The sequence below is a fragment of the Phyllopteryx taeniolatus genome, chromosome 11 (assembly GCF_024500385.1).
Source record: "Phyllopteryx taeniolatus isolate TA_2022b chromosome 11, UOR_Ptae_1.2, whole genome shotgun sequence".
In the NCBI taxonomy this organism is placed as follows: Eukaryota; Metazoa; Chordata; class Actinopteri; order Syngnathiformes; family Syngnathidae; genus Phyllopteryx; species Phyllopteryx taeniolatus.
This window is the reverse complement of record NC_084512.1, coordinates 9,408,564-9,432,077: the sequence shown is the minus strand read 5'-3', so window position 1 is coordinate 9,432,077 and position 23,514 is coordinate 9,408,564. Positions and strand designations below refer to the sequence as shown.

At 41.5% G+C, this 23,514-nt stretch overlaps 1 protein-coding gene across 4 annotated transcripts in view; it reads left to right on the top strand.

Moving 5' to 3' along the window:
• cdh23 (cadherin-related 23) overlaps positions 1 to 23,514 on the top strand; it is a 205,850-nt gene that overhangs the window by 18,889 nt on the left and 163,447 nt on the right. The window lies entirely within an intron of this gene.

Sequence of the window (23,514 nt, the reverse complement as noted above, 5' to 3'; positions counted from 1 at the left end):
AAATGACTTTTTCTTTACTCCTGAGAGTTCAAAATAAGAGTCACATCTTCATTATTATTGCAACCACTCTGTATACCTTTGCTTTCATCATGTTTATTATCATCATCATCATCTTAGTTGTCTGTTTATTGTTGTAGCCAGGGAAGGGCATAGTTACCGTCTGAGCCACAGTACATCATCATCACCATAGCCCTAAAGCAATGTCAGGTTTTGGCAGAGGTTCATCATTTTTTCCAGCTTGTGTATCAATAAAAGGTTGGGCTGTGTTGTTGGGTGATGCTTATTTCCCAAACTGCTGTGTCTGGGTTGCCCTCTGACCATGAATCATTGTGTCCTCTAGCAGCTGGGCTGTGCTCCAGCACAGTACATTCCAGTGGTCCAAAGCTCTGTCAGTCATGTCCCTGGCCCAGCCTGTGATGGATTCTTCAGTGGTGTGATGATGAGGGTGGGCTGAGAGATTGGACAGTGACTGTTTGTCAAGATTATTGTTTATTAGCTCAGCAGATGTCCTCGTCCAGGAGGCCCTCCAATACATAAAAACATGAGGCCATACACAAGCACACAAGCAACTGCTGGTGTTATGTGAGCAGTGGGTGTAATATGTCCAACCCATACTCTTCGTCACAGTCAAAACCCTAAATAATTCACTATCAAGCAACTAATACAGTAGCCTGACAGCTGTTTCGATGCTGACATTGTTCTCAGTCTTGATTTGAAGAGATGGCACATTAAAAACATTTTTCATCTCAAGGTTATGTGGAAAGACTGTGAAAGAATACAAATGTCAAGTCGGCATTTAAGGTTACAGTGGGGGTGCTTTAATTAATAGTCATAACAGGGGCTTTTCCACCAACCAGCCCAGGAACTTTGAGTTCCTGGTAGGAGGAGATCCTGGTAGCAAAATGTTCCTGTGGCCCATGTACTAATTAGTTCAGGGTAGCTTAAGCAAATGAGGCTGATGTTGATTACTGACACCTATTGGATCTCCAAAATTCTGGTATTTCATGTTTTCAATGTCTTATTTTATATCTTAATCTAAATCTCAAATATTTTTGATACCTTTAAAACCTAACCCTTTTTCCAGGTGAGGCAATTGAGAACTGATTCACATTTGCAATGCTAACCTAGCTGCAGACAGTCTTTGAGGTAGGGAGTTTTATTATATACAGGTACATTTTAATAAATTAAAATATATTTATTCTATTCTATTGAGATGACATACCTAAATAGATTGTGCAACAGAAGCTTGCAGATTGCCAGCGGGGGACATTGCCGCAAGCCAGTGGCGAGGTACGCCACGAGGTCCGCCACTGCTACGCTCAATCGGTGATTTGAAGTTTTACTTTTCAATGTATTTTAATCCGCTTTTTTAGAGCCTTGCTTAACGCCGTATAATGGCAGCTCTGTGAATGAAAAAGTAAACACCTACAGAGGTCTGTCAACAAATCAGCGTTCGTCAGCACAGCCCATCCCCTGTAAGAGTTCCTGGTAGGTCTCGGAAGATCCTATATGCGCCAGGAGGAACGAAATAATCCAGGGGGAACCTTCCGTACCCTGTTAGTTTTTTTTGTTTTTGTTTTGGTGGGGACAGAGGGGGAACTCAAGCTACCATGGTAGCCAGTGAAGTTCCTGCAAAGATTCCTGTGGTGGTAAACCCCCTATTTTACCTACCTGGCCATTATTTTGCATATCTTTAAACCTTGAATGTGTACGTGTCTGACTGCTTGGAAGAGAAACTGCATGACAATAAAACAGTGATCAGATTTCTACAGCCACTCTAGTTCCTGTGCAGTTTGTCTGACTCATTCTCAATGGTGATGTACTTAGTAATTGCTAAGTTGCATTGGTATCATCCATCCATCCATCCATCCATCCATTTTCTTTACCGCTTATCCTCACTCGGGTCGCAGGCGTGCTGGAGCCTATCCCAGCTATCTTCAGGCGAGAGGCGAGGTACACCCTAAACTGGTCGTCAGCTAATCGAAGGGCAATCGGTATCAACTAAAAGTTAAATTTCCATGCTGATATACTGACTTAATCTGATTTCAATTGTGTGCGCTAGAGGCCATAATTTTTAATTTATGTTACAGGTACCATGAATGAGTAATCTGAGGTCATTGGCAGGGGCATGACCTTCAGGGGCACCACAAAGTTGGGATGAAAATTTACCTTCAATATATTAAAAATATCTATTCGTGTTAACTCTTAAAATGGAAAACTAAAATAGATTCAGATGTAATGCAATGCAATGCGCAATTAATACTACTACAAATGACAATGACAAATTAATCGAAATTGGGGACACTTGACTTTGACTTGACAAGTCATACTGTTTACAATCTCAGTTTTCAAGAGAGAGTATAAGTTTTGTTTTTAAAAGAACAATTATAATTTTTTTGTGTTGTGCATGCCCCAAATCTGGCCACCAGAATACAAGGATGTCGAGAGCTAAAAAAAAGTCTGCTGGCACCGATTATCATCACCAATAAATATTTGATCAGCTCACTAAAATATCTTATCTTCTCTACATGTATTGGATAGCTTTCTGGAAGTCGCTTACAACATTTGGGGACATAGTTGTACGCACCTGGGATTGTGCACTTTCCATCTACGCGCATTTTCCTATCCAGACTTCTGACACACCCACCATGCGTAACGTAGGATTTTGTCCACATCCCGAGTTGGTGGTGGTAACGCCTGTTCCACCTGCGTCCACAGCTGAAGATTTTTGTAATCAATTAGTGGTTCGAAGCGGTAGAGCAGGTCTTGGCCGATGAGCAGGGGGACGGATTCAATTGGAGACACGTAGACCGGATGGACTAACGTCGTGGGGCCAATTGTCCAGTGGAGTATAGTTAAGGTGTTTAGCTCAGTGTTAATCACTGAAAATGCGCGGCCACTGGCTTGTAGCAATGTCAGAAGTTGATTGAACACAGTGTGGGACATAACAGTGATGTCTTCCGCGGGGTCAATAAGAGCTTCGTGGACAAGTTCATGCTCGAGTGTAACGGTTAAATAGAACATCCGAGAAGTACCTTTAGTGGTTAGGTCACCCAACAGCTGTCGGAATGGCATAACGTTATTCAGTAGCGTAATGTTACGCGAGTCAGGGGCCTCGCCTGGGTCTAGTCAAACGATTAGGATGGCACCAGAGGGGTCTCGGGATTGGTCGTCACAAAGTGGTACGCTAAGGTTATGACGAGGTGAGTTTGTCGTGGAGTCGACCGGGGTCACAGAGGCACTTGGCAGCTCATTAGGGGAACAATGGAGGTTACCTGGTTGACCTATCGCATCCTCTGTGGCTCTGTTCAACTCGGTCAGGCCTAGTCATAATGATGGGTCCCGCTGTTTGTCTTTGGACAGGCTGCGGAGCCCCTCAAGTAATTCTTTTGGCAAGGCGCTATGTTCCCTTTGGGAGCTGTTAGTTCGGGAGCCCTTTTATCGGTTGTCACTAGTCGTTTTAGGGTCTCGGTTAGACGAGTCAGATTTAGGCTGGTCATTGCGTGTACCCTGTTTTGACATGTAAGTTTTGCGCGAGTTAGAGTTGCGGTCAGTCCATGATTTTGACTTATTATTGGATTGGCGGCGGCACGGTGGTTAGAGCGTCTGCCTCACAGTTCTGAGGACCGGGGTTCAATCCCCAGCCCCGCCTGTGTGGAGTTTGCATGTTCTCCCCGTGCCTGCGTGGGTTTTCTACGGGCTCTCCGGTTTCCTCCCACATCCCAAAAACATGCATGATAGGTTAATTGAAGACTCTACATTGCCCGTAGGTGTGAATGTGAGTGCGGATGGTTGTTTGTTTGTATGTGCCCTGCGATTGGCGGGCAACCAGTTCAGGGTGTACCCCGCCTCCTGCCCAAAGATAGCTGGGTTAGGCTACAGCACTCCCGCGAGCCTTGTAAGGATATGCGGCACAGAAAATGGATGGATGGATGGATTGGATTGGCGTTGTTGGTTACAGGGACCATTGATATACGCGGGCCGAGATTGATTGTTTGGATTAAACGACTTATTTAGGGCCGGCACGGTGGATGACTGGTAATAACATCTGCCTTACAGTTCTGGGGACTGGGGTTCAAATCCCGGCCCCGCCTGTGTGGAGTTTGCATGTTCTCCCTGTGCCTGGGTGGGTTTTCTCCGGGCACTCCGGTTTCCTCCCACGTCCCAAAAACATGCGTGGTAGGTTGATTGAGGACTCTAAATTGCCTGTAGTTGGGACATTAAGTTCACCAACATGCAACCAAGCGTTCCAGCAAGATTTTTATCTTTTAAGGTTTTGTGCTCGGCGTCACTCATAAGTTGTGCGATGTTGTTATTGAGGACTTCAAGGCTAGCATCTTTGACAGACTCTGCATAGCACGGACAAGGTCCCTAGTTATTTTACTGACGAGCTCTTCCAGTGTGTCAAGATTGTCGTATTGACTGGGACTTTCTGAAAGTTCTGCCATGATTGCGCTGTTTGTGCAGCAGCTGTACGCAGTACGCAACTGAATTGTTTGGAATGTAAGATCGTTTAAGTCAGTGGTGTCAAATTCATTTTTGTCTTGGGCCGCATTGTACTTACGCTTTCCGTCAGAGGGCCATTAGAACAGTGAAACCATATAGATGTTTAATCACCAAATCATATTATTACCATTACACTACAAATTGAGGGATAACTAGTTTTGAAATCAGAGGACAAGGATAATCGTTTGTTCAAGTATTGTTTAAGTTACTGTAGAAGAAGGGTTGGGAACAGAAAAATTCAATATCTCAACATTATCGTTTATTATTGTGACAATTTTGAATTTGGGTACAGATTTTAGCAAAAATCACAGAGGTTGACGAGCATGATTTGCTTTCGCGGGCCACATAAAATGATGTGGCGAGCCGCATCTGGCCCCTGGGTCTTGAGTTAGACGCCTGTGGTTTAAGCAGTGCGTCTAATTTGAAATAGAAGCACAATATACTGTACATAGTGGCTGAAATAAGGGTTTAAGAGTATATATACACGTCACCATTTTTCTCATTAAATATATATTCCAAAGGTGCTATTGACATGAACATTTCACCAGATGTTGGGAACAACCCAAGTAATCCATACATACAAAGAAAGTACAGCAAATAAATTCAGAAATTAAGTTGTGTGTAAAAATGTGAAATGACGCAGGGAAAAAGTATTGAGCACTTGAAGAAAGGGAGGTGCAAAAAGGCATGACAACACCTAAAATCTATCAATATTCAAACAGCAATCCAGCCACTTGTCAGTGCCTAGAGAGAGAGCGACATAGATAAAACTTGATGGATATATAGATGGGTTTTAAATGTTTATATTTTAAATTATAAAAAAAATAATTATTTAAAATGTACTCTTATATTATAAAATTGGGTGCCATTTGATCTCATCAATTGTGCTTTTTGAATTCTTTTGCAAGCGTGCATAAATCGCCAATGAGGGGGTTATCTCTCCTACGACGCCACATTGGCCAGATCTAGTCATTGGTCATTGGTCATATCCATCCGTGTTTTTGTTGGCTGCACACAGGTTCTTTTTAAATTAAATATACAGTATGCACTGGTAATTATTGATTGCCTCACAGGGGCCGCAGTGTATCAGATGCCGAATGGTTCACTGCTGTAGTTACACTTTGCTGAACTCAAGGCACTTTTGTTTGATGGGTTTTACTGTCAATTTGGAAACAAGAATTGAACAGCAGTAATACCAAGAGCCACCAGATCTCTAAATGGTTGATAAAGTGTAGGCAATGGGATCATCCACTTGTATACAATGGCAGTTAGATAACAGTGTGGTGTGTCAGGAGTTGGATTCTGAAAATAGAAGTGAATAAATTTGATAAAATGCTTCCATCTTCTAAATCACGTTGCCCTGATTCTGCAGATTAAGCTCTCTTCTGAGTACAACAATTACAGTAACCTTTTAAGGAGAAGACTATTTTTGTTTGAAATGAGATACTTCCATCCACCGGTGGAGTGGTAAGTCAGTATCTCTCACAGTTTAATTCCTGATGAAGATGAATTTAGTGAGATTCAATTTGAATGTTTTGAATGTCTTGTACACAGAATGTGAATTTTTTTTAAGAGTCAAATATGAAGCCTAAGAGGAAAAATAAGAGAAGAGAGAGATTATAGGCTTTTTAATGATAAAATTACCAAGACCACACATTATTACACAAATTATTCTTTTGCAGCATCAGTTTCAAGATGCATTACACCAACAAACATTGTAGTCCAAAAATGTTTTATCCTGACATGTATGCTGCCTCTTCTCCTCCCTCAAATGGTCATATTGTCACTGTAAATGGCTGTAAATTTAATTACGTCTGTGGTATTCCTAATTCAACAATGATTAAGGAGGTGCAAGTGGCCCCAAGGAAGTATTCCCTGCTGTCAGCTACTGAATGCACACTACTCTTTAACTATGGCTTGTCAACACGCTCCCATGGACCTCCGGTATTCCTCAGCTTTCTTCTTCAATATAAATTGATTGTGCAGCATTTCTGCACTCATAAACAAATGAGTATAGCAATCTGCTGTTGTTGGTAGCTGTATGCGTGTTAGATTGCTTACTAATTTGTTTTTTTCCCCCTAAACTACACCTGAGACTGACATGGTTTTGTTGAAGTAATGGTATGTCAAAATACTAATTTGGAGTCAAATGTCATTACATATGTTTCACATGCCTCAATCTCCCCAAGTTTATTCTTCAGAAAACTAATTAGAATAAATTGGACACATCCCATATTCACAATATACTGTATATAGCAGCTTGTCTGCTTTTTGGTTTAAATCTCATGAGTCATTATTGATTAGTGAAAAGACTTTATTTAGTTTGGATATTTTACAAAAAAAGTTTGATAATGGTGTATTTGAACAACTGAAGTCATATGCAGTTAGGTGAACTCCCCGCAAAATCCACTATGCCCACCAAGACAAATAATTGAAACAATTAACAGCATGTATCAGAAATCTAACGTTAATTTAAGCCATTTCCCTTTATCCATTTCAATTAGCTGAAAATAAATACCCCTTTCTGGTATGCGTTGGTGAGGGAATGCAAAGTAATAGAACTGTTTTGTTTGTGTTGCCTACATTTAATAAAAAAATTAAAAAAAAAGCACATTGGGTTGCTTTTGGTTCATGTATTGGTGCAATTTTTCTCAATTTATTTTTTTAATACTTGTACTTCTAATATCATATTTTGGCTGGTCATGGATCTCATAGTTGATGATAATGAACTAACTTTTCTCATATTGTTATGAGAACTGCAGAAAAAATAAATGACTTATGAAGGAGTTTGACTGCCGGTATTGGTCTTGTGTTTGAAGAAATGAATGCTGCTTATAGCTTTTATTTTTTTGCTTTTTGTCTAAATTGGTGGCTCTTGTGAAATCTCTTGCGAGACTGATAAGAAAAGCAAGCCTGGTTTCTCTGGTTCGCTAATTTGGTCCAGCATTAGTTTTATGAAATGTATATTAGATGGTCAGTTAGGGAACCTTTTTTTTATTGATGAATAAAACATAAAACAAGCAAATGCTCGGGGCTTGTAATAGCCACAACAATATTATTTCAAGATACTTGTCGTCTCTGTTCTTATAGATGTTGAATGTTGTCTTATCAAAATCAAAATGTGACTGTGAAATGGCTTGGCTGGCATGTTTTATAGAAGACAGACTTTACCTAAGACTTTTCCGCCTGTCAGCTTCCACAGATCAGGTAATCTAAAACTGAAATGGATATAAAACCACCAGAGATACAGCAGAATGAGCTGTGATAAAATAAAAGGGTAATCAGGGGAAAGAGGAGGAGTCAGGTGTAGAAGGCAAAAGATACTTTTTGAGTGAATTCACTTTTTCTGGGATTCTGGCCAGTATCCAGTGCCATCTATTCTTGCAGAATACATGCTCTCGATATTTGTTACTGACTGCGCAGGCCAGTGCAGAAGTCTGTTTACGCTCCCATATTCAGCTCTCATTTAGTCAAATTGGCATGACAAGTATCTGTCCTCTGTATTTCTGCCAGCTTCCGCTCTATCTGTCCCTGTTTGTGAGTTTGAGTTGGTGGATGCGCTATGAGAATCACAGTGGCTGTGTCTCTATCTGCATGTTTCTTACCTTTACAAATCCTATCTATCAGCTGCAGAAGTATCCATCCCTGTGGAGGTTTGAACTACCTGAACTGTGCAGAAGATGACTCCCAACATATCCGGGAGATATTCTTAATGACTACAACTTTTACTTGCCTGCCTCACTTAAAAGGATTCACATCTTCTTACTTCCTGGTACAGCTCCATTCTGTCATTTGGCTGTCCCACAATGGCTGCGCTATAATGTCAGCTGACTGCCACTGATGAGGGACCTCTGTTTTGGTTTAGTCAATCATCTCTTATCGCTGCCTTGTACCTTGCTCATCCATTCCTTTTCCAGGAAATAATGGGTTTGCGTAGTTTAGCAGCATCTGCAAACACACCATCCATCATAAGGTCGCGCAAGATTTTCCCAGTACATAATTGGTTAGTGTCATAATGATGCATCCCAAGGCTCATTGTTTCATCATTTGAGGATCAACTTTCTAATTTTGAGGAGGAATTTTTGCAGGTTAATGGCACAGACCCGAAGCAAGGATTTTGTTAAATAATAAAAATACGACAATATAACGGGGAGTATAATGTAGGACTGGAGCTAACGAATTTTAATACTCGAGCATCCTCCTCTAAATTCTATCGCGCAATCAAGTATTTGTCGGTCACTGATGGAGTGGTAAGTCAGTATCTCTCACAGTTTAATTCCTGATGAAGATTAATTTAGTGAGATTCAATTTGAATGTTTTGAATGTCTTGTACACAGAATGTGAATTTTTTTTTAAGAGTCAAATATGAAGCCTAAGAGGAAAGATAAGAGAAGAGAGAGATTATAGGCTTTTTAATGATAAAATTACCAAGACCACACATTATTACACAAAGTATTCTTTTGCAGCATCACTTTCAAGATGCATGACACCAACAAACATTGTAGTCCAAAAATGTTTTATCCTGACATGTATGCTGCCTCTTCTCCTCCCTCAAATGGTCATATTGTCACTGTAAATGGCTGTAAATTTAATGCAGACGCTGTAAGGCTGACGCTCTAACCAGTCGGCCAGTCGTGTTGAAATCCCCTGCCAGTCCATGCAATTTATTAATTTATTGATTTTATTTATCATTATTTCTACTCATCAGTCATTATTATTATTATTTTTATTATAATAATAATAATAATTATTATTATTATTATTATTATCTTACTAATTGGGCCTTCTGAGTTAAATACATTTTCTGTGTAGAAATAACTGCAAAGAGATACAGTAATTCTCAGGAAATGATGGGCACTATTTTTCATGCTATAAAAGAAGTGGTGATGACTGTAATAAAGATCTGATGCTGGGGTCTTTGCGCTGGACACAGTAATTTCTTGTGTATAATGTGGACCCATGTATAATACGGACCCACAATGTTGACTTCAAAATTCTGGAAAACCCTTCTACCGATGTATAATGCAGTTTTACAATGCATGATTTTGCTTCTACCCATATGATAAAAACATGAAGTATTATCTGTATTTTGTTATTTTTTTCAAATAATTATTCTGAAGTTAAGCACTTTATTTGAACGTGTAATACTTTCTTTTTATTTACCTGCTCTTATTAAGAAATGCACAGCCCTACTTTTATTTAGTAAATGAGAAAACACACAATTGTGCTCATATGTTTGATTACCCAGGCAGAATTTGTAAGATGTGTACAATTCTTTAAAGAAAACATGAAAACATATTTAATTTTATTTTAATGGGATTCAAATTAAAGTGTCAAGCATTTCAGAAAAGCATTACCATTTAACAAAACATAACCATAAAGAAATGAATGATGGTTGTTGTTCAGTCATCAGTTGTATTTAGAAAAAAAAACAATAGTTCACAAATTCTGCCTGGGCATGTAAACTTATGAGGACAACTGTACATATATGCAGACATATGTACCCCTGTCATATTGGAATGAAAGTGTAGGCTAGACCTTTTTCACAACCTCTAGGTGGTGGTGGCATATTGTAATGGAAGTGTACAGCTTTTTCATAACCTCGAGATGGCAGCATACATTTCTAAAATGTGAAAGTTTTTTTTCATCTTCCCCTATACCTATGTATAATGCACACTATTGACTTTTGACAATTTTTTTAGGAAAGAAATGCGCATTATATACAAAAAATTACGGTACTTAAGGAGAACTTACCTGCCTCACGTGTCACTTCAGGTTTTAATTACAAGGGAAAACAAAAAACGGCAGACCGTGGCCAGCCGTGACTCTCCTCCATTTTCAACTGGATGTCATAGTCAGTTTGCTATTTATCACATGCATTTTCAAAGTGCTCGTTGTTAAAAGTACATTAGGTCACCCTTTAAATTAATGCCTCAAATTGATATTCACCATTCGGGTTGGTATTCCATTTGTAATGCACAGTAGAATATTGAATGTAAATGATGTAAGATGCTGTCTTCTAGACATCACACTGTAGTGATCTCTAACCCCTCTCTCGAATAGAAACACATATTGCTTCTTTGGTGGTTCCACATTTTCCTGTGTAATGACCACACGACTTGTTACTTTGACTGCAGAAGCAAGTTGAAAAGCCGCTGGCTATGTGTGGAATAGTTTTGTGGGTTTCAGAAGTTAATTGAAATCGTCTGAGGGAAGGCGGTGCGATACCAGTTAATTTAAATCGTCTGAGGGAAGGCAGTGTGATACGAGGGTGAGCCGTGTTGCCAATGAGCCAGTCACTGAACTGACTCTCATCAATGCGATACTGGCAGTGGTTCGATAATCTGACCAACAGGGATCAGGCTCTCCGACGTTGCTACACACGGCTCACATCTATTTGGGTCAAAAGCCATTTAAGGTCACAATTACTCATGAGATAATGTTTTCAATTTTAGCTTGGGTGTGAAACTAATAACATCACCCAAATGTTTATTGAATATATTTCTAATGAGCCCTGCCAAAAATATCCATCCATCCATCCATCCATTTTCTACCGCTTATCCGGGTCGGGTCGCGGGGGCAGTAGCTTTAGCAGGGACGCCCAGACTTCCCTCTCCCCAGCCACTTAATCCAGCTCTTCCGGGGGGATCCCGAGGCATTCCCAGGCCAGCCGAAAGACTAAAACAACTCAAACTCACAAACAGGGACAGCGTGTCCTGGGTCGTCCCCGGAACACCTCACCAGGGAGGCGTCCGGGAGGTATCCGAATCAGATGCCCCAGCCACCTCATCTGGCTCCTCTCAATGCGGAGGAGCAGCGGCTCTACTCTGAGATCCTCTCGGATGACCGAGCTTCTCACTCTATCTCTAAGGGAGAGCCCGGACACCCTGCGGAGGAAACTCATTTCGGCCGCTTGTATACGGGATCTTGTTCTTTCGGTCACGACCCACAGCTCATGACCATAGGTGAGGGTAGGAACGTAGATCGACTGGTAAATTGAGAGCTTCGCCTTTCGGCTTAGCTCCTTCTTTCCCACAACGGACCGATACAAAGTCTGCATCACTGCAGACGCTGCACCGATCCGCCTGTCGATCTCCCGTTCCATTCTTCCCTCACTCGTGAACAAGACCCCAAGATACTTGAACTCCTCCACTTGGGGCAGGATCTCATTCCCGACCTGGAGAGGGCATGCCACCCTTTACCGACTGAGGACCATGGTCTCAGATTTGGAGGTGCTGATTCTCATCCCAGCCGCTTCACACTCGGGTGCGAACTGCTCCAGTGAGAGTTGGAGCTCACGGCTTGATGAAGCCAACAGAACCACATCATCAGCAAAAAGCAGAGATGCAATACTGAGGCCACCAAACCGGACCCCCTCTACGCCTCGGCTGGGCCTAGAAATTCTGTCCATAAAAGTTATGAACAGAATCGGCGACAAAGGGCAGCCTTGGCGGACTCCAATACTCACCGGGAACGAGTCCGACTTACTGCCGGATATGCGCACCAAACTCTGACTCCGGTCGTACAGGGACCGAACAGCCCGTATCAGGGGGTTTGGTACCCCATACTCCCGAAGCACCCTCCACAGGACTCCCCGAGGGACACGGTCGAACGCCTTCTCCAAGTCCACAAAACACATGTAGACTGGTTGGGTGAACTCCCATGCACCCTCGAGGACCCTGCCGAGGGTGTAGAGCTGGTCCACTGTTCCACGGCCAGGACAAAAACCACACTGCTCCTCCTGAATCTAAGATTCGATTTCCCGACGGACCCTCCTCTCCAGCACCACTGAATAGACCTTACCAGGGTGGCTGAGCAGTGTGATCCCCCTGTAGTTGGAACACACCCTCCGGTCCCCCTTCTTAAAAAGGGGGACCACCACCCCAGTCTGCCCTGTGATTAGCTGGCGACCAGTTCAGGTCGTTTCACCCCTCTCTCCTTTAGTCAGCTGGGATAGGTTCCGGCACGCTTGCAAACCGAGTGAGAATAAAAGGCAGGGGCGTTGTTAGGCATATTTTAGCAGGCTTCAGTATAGAGCAACCCTCAAGGTCAGTCTGGTGGACGTCCGGGACGCCAGGCTTGAAGTGCTTGGCTAGGTCGGTCAGGAGGTCGGCCAGGACGTTCTTACTAGGACGTTCAGGTGGATGGCCATGAAACCAGACCCTACGGCGTTGCAAGTGCCAGACACAAGGTTTCGATGGTGGTCACAGGACATTCACCGCCGCAGAGACAGGAGACCGGCCCCGCGGTTCGTGCGGGCCAGTCGTGACGTGGACAGGTGAACGATGCAAATTTACCCATTGTGGGACTAATAAATCATTATCATATCGTAAATTAATTACAGTGATGGGTGTCTTCACATAGATGACTATCCATCCATTTTCTGTGGCTAATGCTTATGCTGACCTGGAACATATCCCAGCTGACTTTGGGCAGGGTACACCCTAAACATTATATATTCATCCATCCACCCATTTTCTGTACCGCTTATCCTCACTCGGGTCGCGGGCGTGCTGGAGCCTATCCCAGCTATCTTCAGGGAATAGGCAGGGTACACCCTGAACTGGTCGCCAGCCAATCGCAGGGCACATATAAACAAACAACCATTCACACTCACATTCATACCTACGGGCAATTTAGAGTCTTCAATCAACCTACCGTGCATGTTTTGGGGATGTGGGAGGAAACCGGAGTGCCCGGAGAAAACCCACACAAGCACGGGGAAAACAGGCAAACTCTACACAGGCGGGGCCGGGGATTGAACCCCGGTGCTCTAACCAGTCGTCCACCGTGCCGTGTTATATATTCATAACAAATAAAATTTATAATTCTAAATATTTACTGTATAGCATTTTAATACTTAATTTTACTGTGTTTTATCTATTAATTTGTATAGAGTACACCCAATTATCATGTTCCTCCTCTGTTCCATAATATTTCAGGCTCACAGTGACAGGTTATATACTGTATGATCTGTCTATTTCCACTGCAGACAGACAGATAAATATCACTATTTAGTAAAAAGATAAATTGAGATAAATTCCATACTTAGAAGTATCCAATTCTGCATGTTTTTGTCTCTTTATGCTGCCATGATGCACATCCAAATTATACCATTTGGGAGAAGAACATCAGAATTATGTTAGTTGAACCATCGAGTGTAAATCCAGCCAAAAAGGTCTGTAAAGCACTCCTTGAGGGTTTTTTTTATTACTAGCGATATTTGACCTCAGGTGTGGGTTGCCACAAAAAAATTAAAAAAATTAAAAACTAATGAGCAGAAACTACTACTATTAAATCGTAGTAGTAATTATATAATATATATAATATAATATATAATAATATAATAATAATAATAATAATAATATAATTTCAAAATCAATAATTGAACCCAATAACCAAATGTTTTACACTCAAAGCAAATGCACATAAACACTTGTAAAGTTTAATGTCTTACACAGTTGTGTAGATCAGATCAAATTATTAACCCTCTCCTTCCATAGTGGTCATTTGTATGGTTTTGTGTACTGTTTGGACGGATTTCAAACAGCACAGCATTTATTTAAATTATGGCTCTCAAGTTTTCTGTTTGTCTGTTTGTGTGCGTGTGTGTTTTTGTGTGTGCAGGCATTACCATACTCTCCATTACAAAGAGCTGCATTGCTGGATGGCAGATCAGCTTTTTGCAGCTGCTTATCTGGCCCAGCTGGGTCACAGCTGATACCAGCCTGAGCCACACTGAGCAGCTAACCTGGAAATTGATGTTTCACATCACCAACCACCCTTTTTGCTCCACTGCAGGGTAGCTATAGGTGTGAGTTTAGGGAATGCGTGTATGTTTGTTACTTGCATTCATGTTGGTGTAACTGAGTTGATCTTTTATATCATACGTCATTAGGGTCATAACTAAAGTGGAAATACTGTATGCTGCGAAGTGTTTGTATTCCTTCTACATACAGACAAATTTAAATATTGAGTACACATTTTATAAAGTCACATTTTTGTCAGTAGCAAATTAGAAAAGAAATGAAGGGGAAAACAATTATTGAATAATATATTCCAGGCTATTTCAAATGTAAAAAAAAGTCTCATTTGGACAGTTAAACCATGAATTTTACTTGATACAATATTTGCTGAAGACCTTTGTTTACAGTACAGTAATTATCAACTAGTACTAATCTTTTCACTCCTGTAGACAGATTGGATACTGTATTACACTCTAAAACCTAAAACAGCCATAAACAATGAAATTACTGACCACATCAGTCAACTGGCAGCATTATACTCCTGCCACCATGTTTGACTGTAGGCAAGACACATTTGTCTTAGTATTCCTCACCTGGTTGACACCACACACACTCCACCCCCTCTGAACCAAATAAGTTTGTCTTGGTTGTATAAGACCACAGGACAGCGTCCATGTAATCCATGGTCTAAGGCAGGTAATGTTTAGCAAGCTGTTTGTGAGCTTACTTGTTCATCATCTTTGGAAGAGGCTTGTTTCTAGGGCCACAGCCATGCAGACTAATGTGATGTGATGTGTGGTCTGAGCACTGACAGGCTGACCCCTGTCAGTTTATGACAACTAAGTTTATGGGTGTACCATATTTGTATAGCCTAGGCCATATTTATGTAGCGCACTATTTTTTTTTTAGGATCCTAAGAGAGTTCTTTGCCAGGAGTTGCCAGATTGAACATCGAGTGACCGACATGAGAGTGTGAGAGTGGTAACTCCAAATTTAACATACCTGCTCCCCATTCACACCAGATACCTTGTAACTGTAAGAAGTGACATCATACTGGTGAGGGAAATTACTAATTGGGTCCAATTTGAAAATTTTCACTAAGGAGTATACTCACTTTTGTTGCCAGAGATGTAGACACATGAAGGCGGCCGGCATGTTATATAGGGGGCAGTGAATTTATAGTTATACAAGCTGTACACACTGTACACTGACTACTTTATGCACATTGCAGCAAAGTGTCAATTCTTCAGCGTTGTCCCATGAAAAGATAATATAATATAATATAAAAATGATATAATATAGAAAATATATTTACAAAATGTGAGGGGTTTACTCGTTCTTGTGAGATACAGTGTAATGTATACAGTATACTGCTGTTGCAGTTATACACTATTGCCACAACCTGCAGAATGTGGCCTGCAAAGTGAAGTCTTCATTAGTTGAGTGGTTTAAACAGACCTGACATATAGACTAAAGTAAAGACCATGATTGTATCAATATTTTCTTCAAGCAAAAAGTATTTGGAGTGTAATTCCAACATTATTATCAAGTATGTAATTGGTGAAGAAAACATTTGTTCATCCAAATCCCAGCTTCTTTCTCTTACTCAAACAAACATAGAGTATATAAACATGTGCAAAATATATATTTTTATTTCATATGTAAATTGGCTAAAAAGTGAAGAGTGGAGAGTCTCTGTCTCGGTAGGTGTGCGGTGGAGAGAACATATATAGAGTATATTAACATGTCAAAAATATGTATTTTTTCTTTCAAAGGTGCTTTAGTCAGCTTGTCAACACACTGAAACGTTTTTGCTGACAGAGGTTTGTTTAGAAGGAAGTAGGGGAGAGAAGCTGTTATTGCTCAGTTATCCTTCTCACCTTCTACGTGTTCGCCTGCTGTCTCTCTGTCTCCCTTCACAGATTGACCAACGAGGTCAATTGCCAATTTGCCACCACCATTGTCTTTTTCAGGCAACAACATCAATTTTAGCTAATTAGGACCTGCAGCCAGCGTGCTACAGATAATGAGTTCATTTATAATCTGTAAAACAAGTCCAGCGCCTTACGGGATGAAAAAAGACTGCAATGGGACAGACATCACAGTTCAACGAACAGTATTTAGATGCAAACACACACATCATCCATTTCCACTTGTGTATTACTGTTGCCTCTGATCTCATTTTGGTCAGGTGCTGTTTCGCTTGCGCTTCTCCATCATAAGGACCACCACATCGAGCGTCGCAGCCGAACGTCACTGAACTCTTGCACGGCGTGCGGGGTTCTGCAATTACTTTTCATGAGTGGCCGACCATCGGCAACTAGTTTTGCTGCTTTTTGAAATTTGAATTGCCGGTGAACGCCGTCGCAAAGTTGCAGATGTAACGGTCAATCCAAAATGCATGTTGTAACACATGAAGGAGGCCGGCATGCGCAGCAGTGGCGCAATCTATTAGGGTTTGGGCTGTGAAATCGGACACATGGGCTTGAGTTCCAAAAATGTCAAAAACATAAGAATGGCAACAAATTGATGGAGAGATGCTAGTCTGCTTGTTGGCACTGTCGAGGTGCCCTGTCGAGGCATCACCTCCACCACCATGGTAGCACTATTTGCACAGCTCTTTCATTCTGAATCTCTCCTTGCATGCCTGAATGTGTGTGATTTGTTTCTATGTGTGGTGTGCAACATTAAAGTATAAAGGACATAAAGTAGGGGAGTTGAATTTCCCCTTTGGGGACATCAATAAGCATGATCACTTCAAAAAATGATTGTTCAGAGCAAAAAAGACATTTGTGTGTGCGTCATGCAGCCAGTCGCCGTCAAGATGATAAATATATATATTCATCCATTCATCCATTTTCTGTACCTCATATCCTCACTAGGGTCGCAGGCGTGCTGGAGCCTATCCCAGCTATCTTCGGGTAAAAGACGGGGTACACCCTGAACTGGTCACCAGCCAATCGCAGGGCACATATAAACAAACAACCATTCGCACTCACATTCACATCCTACGGGCAATTTGGAGTCATCAATTAACCTACCATGCATGTTTTTGGGATGTGGGAGGAAACCGGAGTACCCGGAGAAAAAACACGCAGACATGGGGAGGACATGCAATCTCCACACAGGCGAGGCCAGATTTGAACCCGGGTCCTCAGAACTGTGAGGCGGATGTCTGTGTGTGTGTATATATATACAGTGGTTACGGAAAGTATTCCGACCCCCTTAAATTGTTCACTCTTTGTTATTTTGCAGCCATTTGCTAAAATCATTCACGTTCACTTTTTTCCCCTCATTAATATACACACAGCACCCCATATTGACAGAAAAAAACGGAATTGTTGAAATTTTTGCAGATTTATTAAAAAGAAAACCTGAAATTTCACACAACCATAAGTATTCAGACCCTTTGCTGTGACACTCATATTTAACTCGGGTGCTGTCGATTTCTTCTGATCATCCTTGAGATGGTTCTACACCTTCATCGAAGTCCAGCTCTGTTTGATTATACTGATAGGACTTGATTAGGAAAGCCACACACCTGTCTATATAAGACTTTACAGCTCACAGTGCATGCCAGAGCAAATGAGAATCATGAGTCAAAGGAACTGCCTGAAGAGCTCAGAAACAGAATTGTGGTCTTGCATTGATCTGGCCAAGGTTACAAAAAAAATTATCTTGCACTTAATGTTCCTAAGAGCACAGTGGCCTCCATAATCCTTAAATGGAAGACGTTTGGGTTGACCAGAACCCTTCCTAGAGCTGGCCGTCCAGGCAAACTGAGCAATCAGGGGAGAAAAGCCTTGGTTAGAGAGGTAAAGAAGAACCCAAAGATCACTGCTGTGGCTGAGCTCCAGAGATGCAGTCGGGAGATGGGAGAAAGTTCTAGAAAGTCAACCATCACTGCAGCCCTCCACCAGTCGGGGCTTTATGGTAGAGTGGCCCGACGGAAGCCTCTCCTCAGTGTAAGACACATGAAAGCCCACATGGCGTTTGTTAAAAACACCTGAAGGACTCCAAGATTGTGAGAAATGTGATTCTCTGGTCTGATGAGACCAAGATAGAACTTTTTGGCCTTAATTCTAAGCGGTATGTGTGGAGAAAACCAGGCACTGCTCATCACCTGTCCAATACAGTCCCAACAGTGAAGCTTGGTGGTGGTTGCAACTGGTTGCAATCGAAGAAAAGATGAATGCGGCCAAGTACAAGGATATCGTGGACGAAAACCTTCTCCAGAGTGCTCAGGACCTCAGACTGGGCCAAAGGTTCACCTTCAAACAAGAGAGAGACCCTAAGCACACTGCTGAAATAACGAAGAAGTGGCTTCAGAACAACCCCGTGACTGTATTTGAATGGCCCAGCCAGAGCCCTGACTTAAACCCAATTGAGCATCTCTGGAGAGACCTGAAAATGGCTGTCCACCAACGTACACCATCCAACCTGACAGAACTGGAGAGGATCTGCAAGGAGGAATGGCAGATGATCCCAAAATCCAAGTGTGAAAAACTTGTTGCTTCATTCCCAAAAAGACTCATGGCTGTATTAGCTCAAAAGGGTTCTTCTACTAAATACTGAGCAAAGGGTCTGAATATTTATGGCTGTGTGATATTTCAGTTTTTCTTTTTTAATAAATCTACAAAAATGTCAATAATTCTGTTTTTTTTTCTGTCAACATGGGGTGCTGTGTGTACATTAATGAGAAAAAAAGAACTTAATGATTTCAGCAAATGGCTGCAATATAACAAAGAGTGAAAAATTTAAGGGGGTCTGAATACTTTCTGTAAACACTGTATCTATATATAGTGTTATACAATAATACTTATAACTATATTTATTATTTCATATGTACCTTTGGCTAAAAAGTGAAGTGTGACGAGTCTCTGTTGCCGAAATGCACAAGTGCAGTCATTACATTGACAAAAGCCTCTGAAATATCAACACTATCTCCTTTATTCTTGACCTTTTACTCTCTGTGAATTATGATATTTTAGCTACAGTGGCAAAGGTAATCCGCTTCTTCCTTGACAATTGTGCCATGTTGTTTATGGTTGAAGAAAAAAAAACAATAATAGTGTGCAGTATATGCGGAGCCTCAAAACTTTGTTTCCGGATAAGAACACTAGGCGTCGCAGTTTTTCCATTGCGGTGTGTTGGTACGTGTGCAATGAGAGAACAAGCAAACTCCACACAGGAAGGCCCGAGCACTGATTTGAATTCCCAATCTCAGAACTGTGAGGCGGATGTGCTAAACACTCATCCACTGAGCTGTTGTCCTATTTTCAGGGGAAAGTAAATTTTACATTACATTTGGGAATCTAGAACCAAGAGTCTGGATGAAGAGTGGAGACGCACAACTTACTCAGTCATAGGTTCTGTGTTCGAATCTCAGCTATCTTTATGTCGAGTTTGCAAGTTATCTGCATCCTTGCATGGGTGTTACTTGGGCAATCTGATTTCTCCAGTTTCTTCCCACATTCCACAAAAAAACAAGCAATCAGTTCACAGTGCACCCCGTCTCTCCCCCAAATTTGGCTGAGATAGGATCCAGGTTACCCTGAACAGGATGAATTCAATTCAAATGATCTCTCGACTGACCATGAAAGTGTGGTGGTTGGAGGCCCACGCTCAGGTGTGTTTTGCTTCCATTAGAATGCATAATGGATGGGCTAAAAAACATTGAGTTTAGGTTTTTGACCTTGTGATTTATGGCCAACTTTAATATTGTGGGGGATTTTTAAGAGATCAACAGTTATACCCTCATACTTATACCTTTAGCCCAATGTCACTAACACACAGACCAAATTATAGATATGTAAACTGAAGCGAAAAGGAATAAAGAGAATTTTGCTTCAGTGCGATTGTGTTTGTGTGTGGCTTCACAGTGAAGGTGACATGTTCCATTACCTGACCATGATTTAGTTCAGTCTGAGTTAATAGTCAGCTCGAGTGAGGTCACCCAAGGGCCAATATGAGAGTCAGAATGTGGGCGGTGTGAAAAAGAAAGGCAAATAAGAAAATAAGACCATTATTGTAAACTGAGCAGCAAAGTTGAATGTTAAGATCAGAACACCAGACTTACAGGACTGGGCAGGCATCATCAAGTGTCATTGTTGATGGACATTGGTTGGAGTGGTGTGCTTTTGGGTGGATGTCGCCTGACAATGACTGAGCAGACTGGTTTGGCTGTCATTCTTGGAGCCTCAGAACCACGTACCCAACTGTCCAGTCCAATCAGGGCCGCTTGCGTCCGTCTGTCTGGCCTCAACAAGCAGAACGTTGGATGATGTGAGGATGAGAAAAACAAGAGCGAGAGAGAGTGCAAGAGAATACTAATATAGAAACAAGGAGCATTTTTCATGTGCGATTTGAGAGTGACCAGAGCTGCATGTAAATTTGCAGTGGCAGGTCTGTCTCTCCTCAGCAACGTGTGAGATGACTGTCCACTAATGTCCCTCACTGTCCAACTTGACTCAGAAAGTGATTGGTTAGTCACAGCCTTGTCACTCACTGTTTTCATCATTTCACTATTTGAATGTATTAGAAAGCCTACCTAGAGCAGAGAAATCTTCCCATGTTCACAACTGACATGAATCAGTCCTGTTGGATAAGGGGTGACAAAGTGATTCATATCAGAAACAACTTTACTGTATCATATATACTCTAAAATATACTCTATTAATTTAACTCCCCATGTTGTGATTTGTAGTGAACAATGTTTTTGTTCCCTTTACCTTTTGATTAAAATCTGCACAGTTTAATTTACAGGTTTATTCAGTAATTGTTTTTAGCTATTTCATTTTTGGACAGTTGAAGAAAAGAGCAAAACAGATGCTTTGTCCCCCCTTTTTACTGGGTTATCTTAATCACAATTATGTGAGATTATGTTGTGTGGTGTGGTCAAATTTATGGCCCGTGGGCCAAAACTAGCCCATGAGGATATTCAATCCAGGAAGAAGTGTGATGAATTTGAAGATGAAAAATTACTGTAGCCACCCTGATGTTATGGCCTGTGTTAAGAGTTCTGTAACTTCCGACTGTCGGTGAGGCCGGATGAGAAAGCAATGAGGGCGGGCTAGAGGTAAGGAAGACACATGCTATGTGGGGGAGAGCCTGGGTGTGCATGAGATAGAGCAGAAGGTTAAGCAGACAGCTAAGTTTGTTGTTGTAATTTTGCCGTGGTTACAGCCGACAGTGACCCATCTCGTGTGCATTAAAGAGATTGCTGTTCAACTACCTCCTTGTTATCATTTTCAAAGTCTGTTCTGATGTTACGATATGTAAAAGACACTGTGGTCGCACGGGAGGTTTTCAGGAGCCGCTGTGACTGGATGAAGTTTGGTTCATCCCGCAGCACCAGTTTTGCTCATAGATCTGCGAAAATAAATCCTTGCTGTTATAAAATGTGCAATGAAATGTTAGTCAACAGCTTCACTGCAAAAGAGATGGGTTTGGTGGAATCCTATTGTTTATGCAATGCCATAAAATATGTGTATTTTATGATGATCATTTTCTTATACATTTAAAATAGTTCTTACTTTACTTTGTACCGTTCAGGAGTCCATTTAGGTTTTGAGAATTGTTATGCAGAAGATGTAGAAAAAAATGTAAACATAATTGCTAGAGATTCATAAATGGATTCACTTTTAAAGAGGAATAGTGTACAACTTTTGGTGGTGGAAGATGAACTCTGCATCTCCATACAGATCCTCAGTAGAAGGAATCATGAAGTCCTTGAAAACATTCTGGTAGACTGTTGCGGTGACCTGGGATTTTAGGAAAGCAGAGTTTACCAACACCTGCACTGGACATTGCGCCCTAAATCATGACTGACTGTGGCTGTTTCACACTGGACCTCAAGCAGCTTGGGTTCTGTTCTTCACCCGTCTTCCTCCAAACCCTTGGACCCTGATTCCCGAATGAAAGACACACTTTACTTTCATCGGAAAAGAGGACCTTGTACCACTGGCCAACAGTCCAGTCCTCCTTCTCCTTGGCCCAGTTGAGACGCTTCCTACATTGGCTCAGGCTCAGAAGCGGCTTGACCCGAGGAACCCCACAGTTGTAGCCCATCTCCCGGATGCGTCAAAATGTGGTGGTTTTTGAAGCTGTGACTCCCGTCTCATTCCACTCTCTGCTAGATTCTTGAATCTTCTCTGTTTGATAATCCGCTGAAGTCCTCAGTCATCTCTTTTGCTGGTGCATCTTCTCCTGCTACATTTTGTCCTTCCACTAGATATGCTTGTATACAGCACTCTGTGAACTCCTTAACTATGAACTTTTGTGGCTTACCCATCCTATGGAGGGTATCAATGGTGGTCTTCTGGCCAGTTGTCAAGTCTAGTCTTCCCATTATTGAACCCAACTGAGACAATTTAACTAAACTGAAGCAATTTAATGACACCTGGGGAAACCTGTGCAGGTGCTTTGAGTTTAGTAGATGATTAGTTTGTGACACTAATTTTTGTGGGTTTTATGTGCTGAAAGCCCAACTTATGTAAAAATAAATAAATACTTGACATTGTTTAAATTGTGGGCCCTGAATCTATAATCGAATCGAAAAATTCGAATGACCTGATTTCAGGCTTCTCGCCAGAAAAAACGTCTGGAACTCAAGGATGCGTGGATGATTTTAATTCATATTTCATATTATTACTGAGGCACCATAGAGCCAATATTACATACCAAATAGTAGAAAAAGTTGGTTTGGTAAAATATGGCACCTATAATAAGTGGCAGCATGGTGAACGAGTGGTTAGCACATTTGCATTATAGTTTTCAGGTAGGGGGTTCGGCCTTCCTGTTTGCATGTTCTCCAGGTACTTCCTCCAGCTTCCTAACCACATTACAAAGACATGCTTCTTAGGTTAATTGAAGACTCAAAAGTTGTCCATAGGTGTGATTGTGAGTGTTAGAATTGTTGTTTGTCTATATGTGCCCTGTGATTGGCAGGCAACCAGTTAAGGGTGTACCCAACTCTTGCCCAAAGTTAGCTGGTGTAGGCTCCAGACTTTTGACCGCTGAGCCATAGTCTTATTATTTTTCTCAACCTAGGTAAGATGCTTCTGACATTGTCTGTGGTTCAGGTGTGGTTTGACACAAAGAATGTGGCACATAGCACAAGCGCACAGCCAAAATCATTGATACTGTACATCTATATATTGGATGCACTGACTCTAGCCTTATTTTCCTCCTTGTGGTTTACCCAAATCTTTTTATGGCTTTACCACACAATCCTCTAAAGGTTTTGGTTAACCCTATTGCT